This window comes from Chiloscyllium plagiosum, unplaced genomic scaffold (genome assembly GCF_037043375.1).
Source record: "Chiloscyllium plagiosum isolate Xiang-an unplaced genomic scaffold, Cpla_swu_hap1 HiC_scaffold_9, whole genome shotgun sequence".
In the NCBI taxonomy this organism is placed as follows: Eukaryota; Metazoa; Chordata; class Chondrichthyes; order Orectolobiformes; family Hemiscylliidae; genus Chiloscyllium; species Chiloscyllium plagiosum.
The window spans coordinates 7,731,947-7,747,248 of NW_028270147.1; positions in this window are offsets into that span (position 1 = coordinate 7,731,947).

A 15,302-nucleotide genomic window follows, 5' to 3' on the forward strand; every position below is an offset into this window, starting at 1 on the left:
GAATTTGTGTTGCAGACGTTTCGTCCCCTGTCTAGGTGACATCCTCAATGCTTGGGAGCCTCCTGTGAAGCGCTTCTGTGATGTTTCCTCCGGCATTTATAGTGGTTTGAATCTGCCGCTTCCGGTTGTCAGTTCCAGCTGTCCGCTGCAGTGGTCGATATATTGGGTCCAGATCGATGTGCTTATTGATTGAATCTGCGGATGAGTGCCATGCCTCTAGGAATGGCCAAACAGAGAACAACCAGGGAATTCCTAGAGGCATGGCACTCATCCACAGATTCAATCAATAAGCACATCGACCTGGACCCTATATACCGGCCACTACAGCGGACAGCTGGAACTGACAACCGGAAGTGGCAGGGACAGGCCAGTATAAATGCCAGAGGAAACATCACAGAAGCGCTTCACAGGAGGCTCCCAAGCACTGAGGATGTCACCTAGACAGGGGACGAAACGTCTGCAACACAAATTCCCAGCTCGGTGAACAGAACCACAACATCTATATCTATCTCTTTCTTGAAAACTTTCACAGCTTTGTCTTCAACCACTTTCTGTGGCAGAGAATTCCATAGGCTCCCCATTCTCTGGGTGAAGAAATCTCTCCTTATCTCAGTACTAAATGGGCTGCCCCATATCTATAGACCATGTCCCATGAATCCCTCAGTCACTGGGAACATTCTTAAACAGAATGTTAATTTTACATCAACTATTTGTTGCCTTTGTGGTGAGTCCAGTCTTGCTGTACCTCAGACGGTGCATCGTCAATGGGTTGATGTTCTACACAGCAGATTCTGAAACCAATCTTGCTTCCCAGAGGTGAGCCCTTCCTGGTGGGAGCAACGTGAGAATCAAGACCAAGGCTCTTCAACCCTCAACCTGTACCACCCGCTACTCACAAAAGAACATATTGTGGACTGACCCATGACACTGAAGGAGGCAGTTCCAGGATTTTGACCTAGTGACACTGAAGGGAACAGTTAGATATTTCCAATTAAGGAAATCAAAGATCATGAGAAAAAGGCAGTGAAATGTATATTAGATCTGCCACTATTGTATTGAATGGAAGAGCAGACTTGAATGGCCTACTTCTGTACCTGTGTCTTATGGTCTTAAGGATAGTGAGTGGTTTGGAAAGGATGTGTGGTGTTCCTATATATCTGCTGCCCTTGTCCTTTCAGGTAAAAATGTTCATAAGTTTGGAAGGTGTTGTCTCAGGATCTTTGGTGAATTTCTGCAGAGCATCTTGTAGATGGTGTACACGGCTGCTACTGAGCGCTGGTGTCAGAGGGAATGGATATTTGTGGATGTGGTGCCATTCAAATGGGTTGCTTTGTCTTGGAGTCAGGAGTGTCAAAGGCATAGCAGTCTGATTGGTTGATGCCTTGAAGGAAAGGGGCAGCTTGGAATTCCGCTTGGGAGGACGCTGTTAGAGACAAACAAACAAATAGACATATAGGAGGCTGTAAGAACACAGCAAGCCAGGCAGCATCAGGAGCTGGACCTGTCGACGTTTTGGGTGTAACATTTCTTTAGGACCCCGAAGAAGGGTTATACCTGAAACATCGACTTCTCCACCTCCTGATGCTGCCTGGCTTGCTGTGTTCTGCCAATCTCCTGTATGTCTATTTAGGAGGACTGTGTGGCTGAAACTGGGGGCCTACAGGCAAAATATCCCGACTATCACTTCTGCAACTTTCACTGAAACTACTTAGAGTGGAGTTCAAATCAACCTTGATTTGCACATAATTTCGGTTGAAGTTGCAATGATTGTGATTGTCAGACTGGAGGCCCGTGACCAGTGGTGTACCACAATGATTGGTGCTGGGTCTACTGCTTTTCTTTATATAAATGACTGGGATGTGAACATAGGAGGTTTAGTTAGTAAGTTTGCAGATGACTCCAAAAGTGGAGGTGTAGTGGACAGCGAAGGTTACCTCAAAGTACAACAGGATGGACCAATGGGCTGAGGAGTGGCAGATGGAGTTTAATGTAGATAAATGTGAGGTGCTGCATTTTGGGAAAGCAAACCTTAGCAGGACTTATACACTTAATGATAAGGTCCTAGGGAGTGTTGCTGAACAAAGAAACCTTGGAGTGCAGATTCATAGCTCCTTGAAAGTAGAGTTGCAGATAGGATAGTGAAGAAGACATTTGGTATGCTTTCCTATATTGGTCAGAGCATTGAGTATAGAAGTTGGGAGGTCATATTGTGGCTGTACAGGACATTGGTTAGGTCACTTTTGGAATACTGCATGTTATTCTGGTCTCCCTCCTATAGGAAAGATGTGAAATTTGAAACGATTGATAAAAGGTTTTCAAGGATGTTGCCAGAGTTGGAAGGTTTGAGCTACAGGGAGAGCTGAACAGGCTGGGGCTGTTTTTCCTGGAGCATCGGAGACTGAGAGGTGACCTTATAGAGATTTATAAAATCATGAGGAGCATGGATAGGGTAAATAGACAAAGTCTTTTCCCTGGGGTGGGGGAGTCTAGAACTAGAGGGCATAGGTTTAGGGTGAGAGGGGAAAGATTTAAATGGACCTAAGGGGCAACATTTTCACACAGAAGGTGGTGCATGTATGGAATGAACTGCCAGAGGAAGTGGTGGAGGCTGGTACAATTTAAAAGGCATCTGGATGGATATATAAATAGAAAGGATTTGGAGGGATATGGGCCGAATGCTGGCAAGTGGGACTAAGTTAATTTAAGGTATTCAGTCAGCATGGACGAGTTGGACCAAGAGGTCTGTTTCCATACTATACATCTCTATGACTGTATATGTGGTAAAGTAGAAGTTACAAAAATGAAATCATTCCCAGGCCACTGTCCATGCCTGTTTCAAGAGGGTCAACATCATCCCTGTGCGGCATGTCTCAATGACTACCGCCCAGTGGTCAAAGTACGTTGAAAGGCTGATCGTAGCATTAATCAACTCCAGCCTCCCCACTACTCTTGACCCACTCCAATTTGCCTATCGAGAATGGCCTTTGGGCTCAAAATGTTAATCCTGCTTTCTCTCTTCAGATGCTGGCAGACCTGCTGAGTTTCTCCAACAATTTCCAAATTTGTTTGATTCAGATCTCTGGCATTCGTAGACATTTGTTTTATTGTAAGCAGACCAGCATTTGCTTCTCATTCTGAATTGCCTTGAACAGAAAGCCTTGCCAGAGCTGTATCAGAGATCAGCCAAGAATTAACCACATTTCTGTGGGTCTGGAGTTACATATGAGCCAGTTTGGGTAAGGACAGCAGATTTCCTTCCCTAAAGGCCATGTGTGAACCAGGCCATGGTGAGGCCCCAGAATATTGTGTACAGTTTTGGTCTCATTTTCTGATTAAGGATGCCCTTGCTCTTGAGGGAGTGCAGCAAAAGTTTCCCAGAATGATTCCGGGGATGGTGGGACTGACGTATAAGGAGAGATTAACTCGGTTAGGATTGTTTTTGCTGGAGTTCAGACGATGAGAGGGGAGCTATAGAGCCTTATAATATTCTAACAGGACCAGGCAGGGTAGAAGCAGGGAGTATCAAAGTTTCACCTGCACTTCTACACATGTCATTTACTGTATCTGTTGGTCCTGATGCAGTCTCCTCTACATTGAGGAGATGGATGCCTTCTCGCAGAGCGCTTCAGAAAACATCTCCGGGACACTCGCACCAATCAACCCCACCACCCCATGGCTGAACATTTCAACTCCCCCTCCAACTCTGCCGAGGACATGCAGGTCCTGGGCCTCCTCCATTGCCACTCCCTTACTACTAGATGCCTGGAGGAAGAACGCCTCATCTTCTGCCTTGGAACACTTCAACTCCATGGCATCAATGTAGACTTCACCAGTTTCCTCATTTCCCCTCCTCTCACCTTACCCCAGTTCCAACCTTGCAACGGGGGATAGGAATTGGTGATTGGGCAAAGTGGACTGTTTCCATTTTCAGCTGACCTTCGATTCCACTAAGTGTTGGTCTTGGTGGGGGTTGAGTTACCCCACTGGATTCTAGCTGAGCATCCTGCATGGACGTGGCTTCAAGTGGACAGGGCCTAGGAAATGAATATTCAAGGCTATATGTGCTATCGTAAGGACAGACTGATGGGCAGGAGGGGATGGGGTGGCCCTGTTGGTAAGGCATGATATTCAGTCCCTTGCGTGGGGGGAACGAGAATCAGGGGATGTAGAGTCAGTATGGATAGAGCTGAGAAATTCTAAGGGTAGAAAGACCCTCTTGGGAATTATCTACAGGCCCCCAAACAGTAGTATGGATGTAGGGTGTAAGTTGAATAAGGAGCTGAAATTGGCCTGTCGCAAAGATGTTACTACAGTTGTTATGGGGGATTTTGACATGCAGGTAGACTGGGAAAATCAGGATGGTATTGGACCTCAAGAAAGAGAGTTTGTGGAGTGCCTCCAAGATGGATTCTTAGAACAGCTGGTGCTGGAGCCTACCAGGGAGAAGGCAATTCTGGATCTGGTATTGTGCAATGAACCAGAATTGATCAGGGATCTCGAAGTGAAGGAGCCATTGGGAAGTAGTGATCATAATACTGCAATTTGAAAGGGAGAGGGTACAATCGGTAGTGACAATATTTCTGTTGAATAAAGGGAACTATGGAGCTATGAGGGACGAGCTGGCCAAAGTTCAATGGTGCAATACCTTAGCAGGGATGACAGTGGAGGAACAATGGCGGATATTTTTGTGTATAATGCAGAAGATGCAGGATCAGTTCATTCCAAAAAGGAAGAAAGATCCTAGGAGGAGGCATGGGTGGCCGTGGCTGATGAGGGAAATTAAGAAACATATACAGTTAAAAGAGAAAACGTTTAACATAGCAAAGATAAGTGGGAAAACGGAGGACTGGGAAGCTTTTAAAGAACAATAGAGGATTACTAAGAAGGAAATATGCAGAGAAAAAATGAGGCATGAAGGTAAACTGGCCAAAAATATAAAGGAGGATAGTAAAAGTTTTTTTAGGTATGTGAAAGGGAAAAAAATGGTTAAGACTAAAATTGGGCTCTTGAAGACAGAAACAGGGGAATATATTACGGGGAACAAAGAAATGGCAGAAGAGTTAAATTGGTACTTCAGATCTGTGTTCACTGTGGAAGACACAAGCAATCTCCCTGAGGTAACAGTGGCTGAAGGACCTGAACTGAAGGGAATTTATATTTGCCAGGAATTGGTGTTGGAAAGACTGTTAGGTCTGAAGGGTGTTAAGTCCCCGGGACCTGATGGTCTACATCCCAGGGTACTGAAGGAGGTGGCTCCAGAAATCGTGGATGCGTTGGTGATTATTTTCCAGAGTTTGATAGATTCGGGATCAGTTCCTGCGGATTGTTGTACCACTTTTTAAGAAAGGAGCAAGAGAGAAAGCAGGAAATTATAGACCAGTTAGTCTGACCTCAGTGGTGGGAAAGATGTTGGAGTCAATTATAAAGGATGAAATTACGATACATCTGGATAGTAGTAACAGGATAGGTCAGAGTCAGCATGGATTTATGAAGGGGAAATCATGCTTGACTAATCTTCTGGAATTTTTTGAGGATGTAACTCTGAAGATGGACAAGGGAGATCCAGTGGATGTAGTGTACCTGGACTTTCAGAAAGCTTTGATAAAGTCCTACATAGGAGGTTAGTGAGCAAAACTAGGGTGCATGGTAGTGGGAGAAAGTACTGACTTGGATTGAAAATTGGTTGGCTGACAGGAAACAAAGGTAAAAACAATGACTGCAGATGCTGGAAACCAGATTTTGGATTAGTGGTGCTGGAAGAGCACAGCAGTTCAGGCAGCATCCGAGGAAACAAAGAGTAGTGATAAACGGCTCCCTTTCAGAATGGCAGGCGGTAACCAATGGGGTACCGCAGGGATCAGTGCTGGGACTGCAGCTTTTTACAATCTATATTAATGATATAGAAGATGGTATTAATAGTAACATTAGCAAATTTGCTGATGATACAAAGCTGGGTGGCAGGGTGAAATGTGATGAGGATGTTAGGAGATTACAGGGTGACCTGGACAGATTAGGTGAGTGGACATGGCAGATGCAGTTTAATGTGGATAAAAGTATGGTTGTCCACTTTGGTGGCAAGAACAGGAAGGCAGCTTACTACCTAAATGGAGTCAAGTTAGGTAAAGGGGCAGTACAAAGAGATCTGGGTGTTCTTGTACACCAGTCAATGAAGGCCAGCATGCAGGTACAGCAGGTAGTGAAGAAAACTAATAGCATGCTGACCTTCATAACAAGAGGGATTGAGTATAGAAGCAAAGAGGTTCTTCTGCAGCTGTACAGGGCCCTGGTGAGACTGCACCTGGAATATTGTGTGCAGTTCTGGTCTCCAAATTTGAGGAAAGACATTCTGACTATTGAGGAAGTTTAGTGTAGGTTCACGATGTCAATTCTTGGAATGGCAGGACTATCTTATGTTGAAAGATTGAAGTGACTGGGCTTGTATACCCTTGAGTTTAGAAGACTGAGAGGGGATCTGATTGAGACGTATAAGATTATTAAAGGATTGGACACTCTGGAGGCAGGAAACATGTTTCCGCAGATGGGTGAGTCCCGAACCAGAGGACACAGCTTAAAAATAAGGGGTAGGCCATTTAGGACAGAGATGAGGAGAAACTTCTTCACCCAGAGAGTGGAGGGTGTATGGGATGCTCTGCCCCAGAAGGCAGTGGAGGCTCAGTCTCTGGATTTGTTTAAGAAAGAGTTGGATAGAGCTCTCAAGGATAGTGGAATCTCGCTTCTGGATCAGTGGTGATGGAAAAGCACAGCAGTTCAGGCAGCATCCAAGGAGCAGCGAAATCGACGTTTCAGGCAAAAGCCCTTCATCAGGATTCCTCATGAAGGCCTTTTGCCCGAAACGTCAATTTCGCTGCTCCTTGGATGCTGCCTGAACTGCTGTGCTCTTCCAGCACCACTGATCCAGAATCTGGTTTTGATACTGATTGAGGATGATCAGCCACGATCACAATGAATGGTGGTGCAGGCTCGAAGGGCAGAATGGCCTACTCCTGCACCTACTGTCTATTGTCTTACTGGGAACTGAGCATGAGGCCAGCCTGGATTAAGCAGCTCCTGCTGCACAAGACAAGGACAGCTTTCCATCAAACAGATCCATTTCCCTAAAATCGTGTCCCTCTTTGGACTGAGCCACCCATCCTGAGCTCCTCACCTCCTCCATCCCCCTGCCAATCTCCCATCAAATGTTGAGGAATGTGAGGCAGCTAAGGACACATCCACAATCCCTGCACCCTCTTCTTGTCTATTCCCTGTGGGAAAACTCATTTGACAAAGAGGATGGGAAGTTGCACTGGGCTGAATTATATATCAGTAAGCACATTAGGTACATGTTCCCTCTGCCTTGATATACTCTCATCATGCTCTGGGTTCGACCTGACCAAAGAAATAGAAGCAAGAGTAGACCATTCAGCCCGTCAAGTCTACACCACCATTCAATACAATCAAGTCTGAACTTCGGCTTCAACTCCACGTTCCCTCAATTACCGGAGGATTCCCTGACTCCCTTTATTTTGGAAGGTAGAAGTCCACATTCCAGGGCAATGGCTCTGAAGAAGGCCACTTGAGTCAAATGATACAATGGTTCAATCTCCGAGGAATTTTGCCTCTGATTTCACAGGCTGTCTCCCTGTTTAGGATGAGGGGATATTTGTGAGTGTAGCAGAATGTTCGAGCATGAGCGTGAAATCATGTGAAAGGGGAATAGAGTTGGGAAAGGGGATATTGTTGGGCGCCAGGAGCCATCTGTTGCAAAGGCAGGATATTAGCCTTGTCTAAAATTGAATGCATCCATTGTCACAATAATTGCAAAGCCTCAGCCACATGAGAGATAGTATCGCATTGATTAACGGTGGAATTCTTTAACCTGGGGGAGAAAGAACTTTCAGAAATTGCTCAGTGAAGAACAGCCTTAAGGCTATACTGCAGTTTGAAATGCCTCTTTATATAATCTTGCACTGCCAGAGGTGCCTGAAAGAGAACAGAATGTTGATTATTCTGCCAATGCATTGACAGAGTAACAATCCTGTCTTCAGGAAGCTCTGTACTGAGCTCCAAACACAATACAAACTGCAGAATCTTCATGGCATTCTGTACAAAGTGCTGCTGTTGTCATTGCTCAGCAGCATTGAGAATGAGCAGTGGAAAAAAGAAACAGAAAAGATTTTCTGTATGCAAGATTGCCTACATAATGGGTTCGTAACATTAATCTCAAATAACACCTCTCTTCAAAACCTTCACTCAGTCATGTTCCATATTCGAGATTCTGTGTGTAATGCCTTTTCAACATCAATCTTAAAACTGTTTCCACTTTTCTGTAAACACTAATGGCTATTGCTCTCATGATTTACCATCTGTTTGAAATTTATTGCCTCCACTACACAAACGTTGGTCGGTGTTTAATTTTATGTAGAGAAATAAAAAAACCCACAAGTCTTCTTCATTAAGGAGATGGATTGAAATGTAGGGGGTGGTGCAATTGAACATTACTGAATGGGTTACCTTTAGCCTCATTATAACTCTGAATTTTGTTCCAGGACCATTTATAAACACAGGCTAGCTAAAGGCAGGGGGTGATCCAGAGGAAGGCTAACATCTCCTCTTGATGAATGAGTCACTTTATGCTCTGGGGAGAGTAGAAACACTGGAATTGTGTACCACACTCACCGAGGGAAACAGTGACCTCAGCGTCTGCATAACACAATGTTTGATAAAAGCTATTAGCCATGTAAAGATCTGTCACATTGTCCAGGAGGTGGATACAAGAACATTCAAAGGTTGAGGCAGAAGGACGTCAGATAGTCCACAGATGGTCAGTTCCTTAGTAATAATCAGTTCTAAACATTGCCTCACTTTCACCCCTCTTCATGGGTTATATAGAGTCATTGAGATATAAGCATGGAAACAGACCCTTCAGTCCAACCCGTCCATGTCAACCAGATATCCCAACCTAACCTAGTCCCACCTCCAGTACCCAGCCCATATCCTTCTAAACCCTTCCTATTCATATACCCATTCAAATGTCTTTTGAATGTTGCAATTGTACCAGCCTCCACCACATCCTCTGGCAGCTCATTCCATACATGCACTATCCTCTGTGTGAAAAAGTTGCCCCTGAGATCCCTTTTATATCTTTCCCCTCTCTTCCTAAACCTATGCCCTCCATTTCTGGACTCCCCAACCCCAGGGAAAATACTTTGTCTATTTATCCTATCCATGTTCCTCATGATTTTACAAACATCTATAAGGTCACCGTCAGCCTCCAATACTCCAGGGAAACAGCCCCAGCCTATTCAGCCTCTCCCTACAGCTCAAACCCTTCAACCTTGGCAACATCCTTGTAAATCTTTTCTGAACCCTTTCAAGTTTCATAACATCCTTCCGATAGGAAGGAGACCAGAATTGCATGCAATATTCCAACAGTGGCCTAATCAATGTCCTGTATAGCTGCAACATGACCTCCCAACCCTTGTACTCAATACTCTAACCAAAAAAAGGAAAGCATACCAACCGCCTTCTTCACTATCCTATCTACCTGCAACTCTACTTTTAAGGAGCTATGAACCTGCACTCCAAGGTCTCTTTTTTCAGCAACACTCCCTAGGACCTTACCATTAAGTGTATAAGTCCTGGCCTGGTCTACATGTGACTCCAGACCCAATGCAATGTTATTGACCATTTGCTCACATCCTGTGAATGAATTAAGATAAATCAGTGACATTTAGGTATCTGTCAATCTCTACTTTAAGCGGGATCAATGACTGAGCTTCCACAGCTCACACAGGTAGAAAAATCAAAAGGTTCACAGCCCTAGTGATCTCAATGATTGTTACTAATTTTTATAGATAAGACCATAGAACATTAGACATAAAAGTAGAAATTAGGCCATTCAGCTTATTGGGTCTGCTCTGCCATTCAATCATAGCTGATACTTTTCTCAAACCAATTCTCTCGCTTTCTTCCCTTAATCCTTGATCCCCTTGATAATCGAGAACCTATCTATCCAACGTAAATGTACTCAATGACCTGGCCTCCACAGCCTTCTGTGGCAATGAATTCCAAAGATTCCCCACTCTCTGGCTGAAGAAGTTTCTCCTGATCTCCAGTCTAAAAGGTCCTCCCATTACTTTAAGGCTGTACCCTCGGGTCCTAGTCTCTCCTACGAATGGAAACATCTTCCCAACATCTACTCTGTCCAGGCCATTCAGTATTCTGTAAGTTTCAATTAGATCTCTCATCATCCTTAAATGTCCATCGAATATAGACACAGAGTCCTCATTTGTTCCTCATATTTTAAGGTTTTCATTCCTGTGACCATTCTCGTGAACCTGCTCCAGGGCCAATACATCCTTCCTGAGATATGAGACCCAAAACTGTGCACAATACTCCAAATGTGGTCTGACCAGAGCTTATAGACCCTCAGAAGTACATCCCTGCTCTTGACATAAATGACATCATTGCATTTGCCTCCCTAATTACTGACTTAACCTGCAAGTTCACCTTGAGAGAATCCTGGACGAGAACTCCCAAGTCTCTTTGCGTTTCAGACTTCTGAATTTTGACCCCATTTAGAAAACAGTCCGTGCCTCTATTCTTCTTACCCAAGTGCATGATCTTACATTTTCCCACGTTGTACACATCTGCCACTTCTTTGCCCACACACCTAACCTGTCCAACCCCTTCTGCAGCCTCCCCGTCTCCTCAATGCTCCCCGTCCCTCTACCTATCTTTGCATTCTATTCGGATGCATCACTGAGTGGTACGGCAACTGCTCTTCTCAAGACAGTAAGAAATTACAGAGAGTTGTGAACACAGCCCAGTCCATCACAAAAACCAGCCTTCCATCTATTAGCTCCATCTACACTTAAGCAGCATAAGCAGCAAGTGACAAACAGAGCTAAGCGATCCCACAACCAATGGATCAGATCTAAGTTCTGCTGTTGTACCACATCCAGTCATAAATGATAGGGTAGATTAAACAACTCACTAGAGGTGAAGGCTTCACAAATATCCCCATTCTCAATAATGGAAGAGCCCAGTACATCAGTGTAACAGATAACGCTGAAGGCTTCACAGCAATCTTCAGCCAGAAATGCTGAGTGGATTATCCCATCTTGGCCTCCTCCAGTGGTCCCCAGCATTATAGATACCAGTCTTCAGCCAATTCAATTCACTCCATGCGATAGCAAGAAACGATTGGAAACACTGGACACTGCAAAGGCTGTGGGCCTGATAACATTCTGGCAACAGTACTAAAGTTGTGTGCTTCAGAAATTACCATTCTCCTAACCAAGGTGTTCTTGTACAATTACAACACTGGCATCTACTTGATAATATGGAAAATTGCACAAATATGTCCTGTACATAGCAGGACAAATCCAACCTAGTCAATTACGCCCAATCTATCTACTCTTGATCATCAGTAAAGTGATGGAAGATATCAATAACAGTGTTATCAAGCAGCACCTGCTCAGCAATAACCTGCTCAGTGAGGCCCAGTTTGGGTTCCACCAGGGTCACTCAGCTCCTGACCTCACTACAGCCTTGGTTCAAACATTGAAAAAAGAGCTAAATCCCAGAGGGGAAGTGAGAGTGACAGCCCTTGACATCTAGGCTGCATTCAATTCAGTATGGCATCAAGGAACACTAATAAAGCTGGAATCAATGTGTAAATGGGGACAAACTGTTCTCTGGTTAGAGTTGTACCTGACACATAGGAAGTTGGTTGTGTTTGGAGGTCAGTCACCTCAGCTCCAGGACATTTCTGTAGGAATTTCTCAGGATAATGTCCTAGGCCCAACTATCTTCACCTGCTTCATCAATGACCTTCCCTCTACCATAAAGTCAGAAGTGGGGATATTTACTGATGACTGAACAATGTTCAGCACCATTTCTGACTCATCAGATACTGAAGCAGACCATGTTCAAATGCAACAGGATCTGGACAATATTCAGGCTTGGGCTGGCAGGTGGCGTGTACCATTCATGTCACACAAATGCCAGGCTATGACCATCTTCAGTAAGAGACAATCTAACCACTGCCCCATGACATTCAATAGTGTTATAATCATTGAATCCCCTATGATCAACATCCTGGGAGTTATCATTGATCAGAAACTCAACTGAACTCACTGCATAAACACAGTGGCTCCATGAGAAGGTCAGAAGGTTGGGAATACTGCAATGAGTAACATACATCCTGAAAGCACAAGTCAGGAGTGTGATGGAATACTCCCCTCTTGCCCCTGGATGGGTGCAGCTCCAAAACCACTCAAGAAGTCAACACCATCCAAGATAATGATTTGGAGATGCTGGTGTTGGGCTGGGGTCTACAAAGTTAAAAATCACACAACACCAGATTATAGTCCAACAGGTTTAATTGGAAGCTCACTAGCTTTCGGAGTGTATCACCTGCTGAAGGAGCGACGCTCCAAAAGCTAGTGTGCTTCCATCCAAGATAAAGCAGCCCACTTGATCGGCACCACAGCCACAAGCATTCACTCCCTCCACCACCTACGCTCGGTGTACTATCTACAAGATACACTTCAGAAATTCCTTAAACATCCTCAGACTGCACCTTTCAAACCCACAACCACTTCCATCTATAAGGACAAGGGCAGCAGATACATGGGGACACCACCGTCTTCAAGTTCCCCTCCAAGCCAATCATCATCTTGACTTGGAACTAAATCACCGTTCCTTCACTGTCGCTGGGTCAATATCCTGGAATTCCCTCTCTATGGGCATTGTGGGTCAATCCACAGCAAATGGACTGCAGCGGTTCAAGAAGGCAGCTCACCCCCACCTTCTCAAAGGGGCGACTTGCAGGCAATAAATGCTGACCCAGCCAGCATTGCCCATATCCCACAAGTGAAAAAATATAAAATTTCCTTTTGACTCAGGAAAGCAACCAACATAATCAAAGACCACTCCCACCCGGTTATACCCCCCTTCCACCCTCTTCCATTGGGCCGAAGATACAAAGGTTTGAAAACGTGTGCCAACAACTTCAAGAAAGCTTCTTACCCGCTATTATGAACAGACCTTTCATATCTTCGAGTTGATGTTTCTCTGCACCTTCTCTGTAGCTGTAACACTATATTCTACATTCTGTCCTTTTACCCTGATGTACTTGTGTAGGGATTGATTTGTCTGGTTAGCAAACAAAACAATACTTTCACTGTATCTTGGTACGTGACAATAATAAATCAAAGCAAATCAAATCAAATCAAACCCGTCAGTAAAACATTTCTACGCATCTTAGTCTGAAGCAGTTTCCTCCTAATTTGAAATTATTTCTCTTGATTCTAGACTCTCCAACCACGAGAAATATCTTACCTTCATCTACCTCTTTCTCAACCTTCAGGCAATTTGAAGTTTTTAATGAGATCATCTCCCAATCTTCAAAACTCAAGAGAATACAGGCTCAGTTATAGAGTCATAGAGTCATACAGCACAGAAACAGCCTAACCAGTCAATACCGACCATAATCCCAAACTAAACTAGCGCCAGCTGCCTGCTCCTTGGCTCATATCCCTCCAAACCTTTCCTGTTTGTGATCTTATCCAAATGCCTTTTAAACGTTGTGATTGTACCCAATTCCACAATGTTCTCTCTTCCTTACACAGTTCTGCTATCCTGGGGTCAAGTCTGATGATCTAAACAAAGAACTGCAGATGCTGGAAACCTGAAACAAAAAAAACTACAAAACTTGCTGGGGAAAGTGAGCAGGTCTGGCAGCATTGGCGGAGAGAAAGCAGAGTTAATGTTTCGGGTCCAATGAGGCTTCTTCCAAAACCCTTCTGGTGAATGTTTGTTATACCTCTTATTTTTACTCTTCATGAGAAGAGGCTTATGTGGTTGGCAAGTGGACTCTGATTGATAGAAGCATTGTCATTGGGAATGCACATGTTAGATAATGACTGACAGTTAACTGTCTTGCTTTGTTTAAATTTAAACCAGGCAGGTTGACTGTGATGGGTTAAGGCATGGTCCTGAGAAATGAGTTGCTGAGTTAACACAAACACATTGCGTGTACACATTCATTCTACTGGCAAAGACAGAACCTGATGAACTATGTATATGTATATGTGTGTGTATATATATATATATAAATAAAAAAGTCCACTCGTCAACTACACAGCAGGCACTTTTTATACTTCACTTTGTATTGGCATTTGTTATGAATGTCCTAATGATAGCATGAGAAAAAAAGATTCTCCCATCCCCAAATGCCTCTTCAACTGGGGGTCAGGGTTAGCCACATTGCTGTGGCTCTGGAGTCATGTAGGTCAGTCTAGGTAAGATTGGCAGATTTCCTTCTTTAAAGATAATTGGGAAAGTATGAGTTCTTTTATCTCTGACAATTGATGATGTAGTCATCCTTACTGAGACAAGAATTCAGATCCACACTTTTATAGAGTCATAGAAATGTACAGCACAGAAACAGATCTTTTAGTCCACTTTGTCCATGTCTACTAAATGCTCTAAATTTATCTAGTCTCATTTGCCAGCATTTGGCCCATATCGCTCTAAACCTTTCCTACTCATGTTCCCATCCAGATGCCTTTTAAATGTTGTAATTGTACCAGCCTTCACCAGCACCTCTGGCAGCTCATTCCATACATGCACCACCCTCTGCGTGAAAACGTTGCCCCTTAGATCCCTTTTAAACCTTTCCATTCTCACTCTAAATCTATGCCCTCTAGTTTTGGACTCCCTTATCCCGGGGAAAAGACCTTGACTATTCACCCTATCCATGCCCCTCAAGATTGTATAAACTTATGTAAGGTCACACCTCAATCTCCGATGCTCCGGGGAAAATAGCCCCAGCATATTCAGCCTCTCCCTATCGCTCAAATCCTCCAAATCTGGCAACATCCTTGTAAATCTTTTCTGAACCCTTTCACGTTTCACAACAAGTTTTCCTATAGCAGAGAGACCAGAATCAAACACAGTGCTCCAAAAGTGGCCTCACTAATGTCCTGTACAGCCACAACATGATCCTCCCAACTCCTGTACTCAATTCTGTGAACAATTTGTTGAATTTAAGCTCCACTGACATTCGTGAAACCCATATCTCCACAGCAACAGCCTGGGGCCTCTAGATGACTAATGCACTGTGACATTAACACAATGCCACTATATTCCCCCATGTGTTGAGAATGTGAAACCAAGGAGCGGAATGAATAGTAAGCTAGTCACAAATAGTGGTCATGAGATCAAGGACAGCGGACGTCAGTTAAACATGTCTCCTCAGATTGGTAGACAGCAGGATGAGGCTTTCCTCAGAA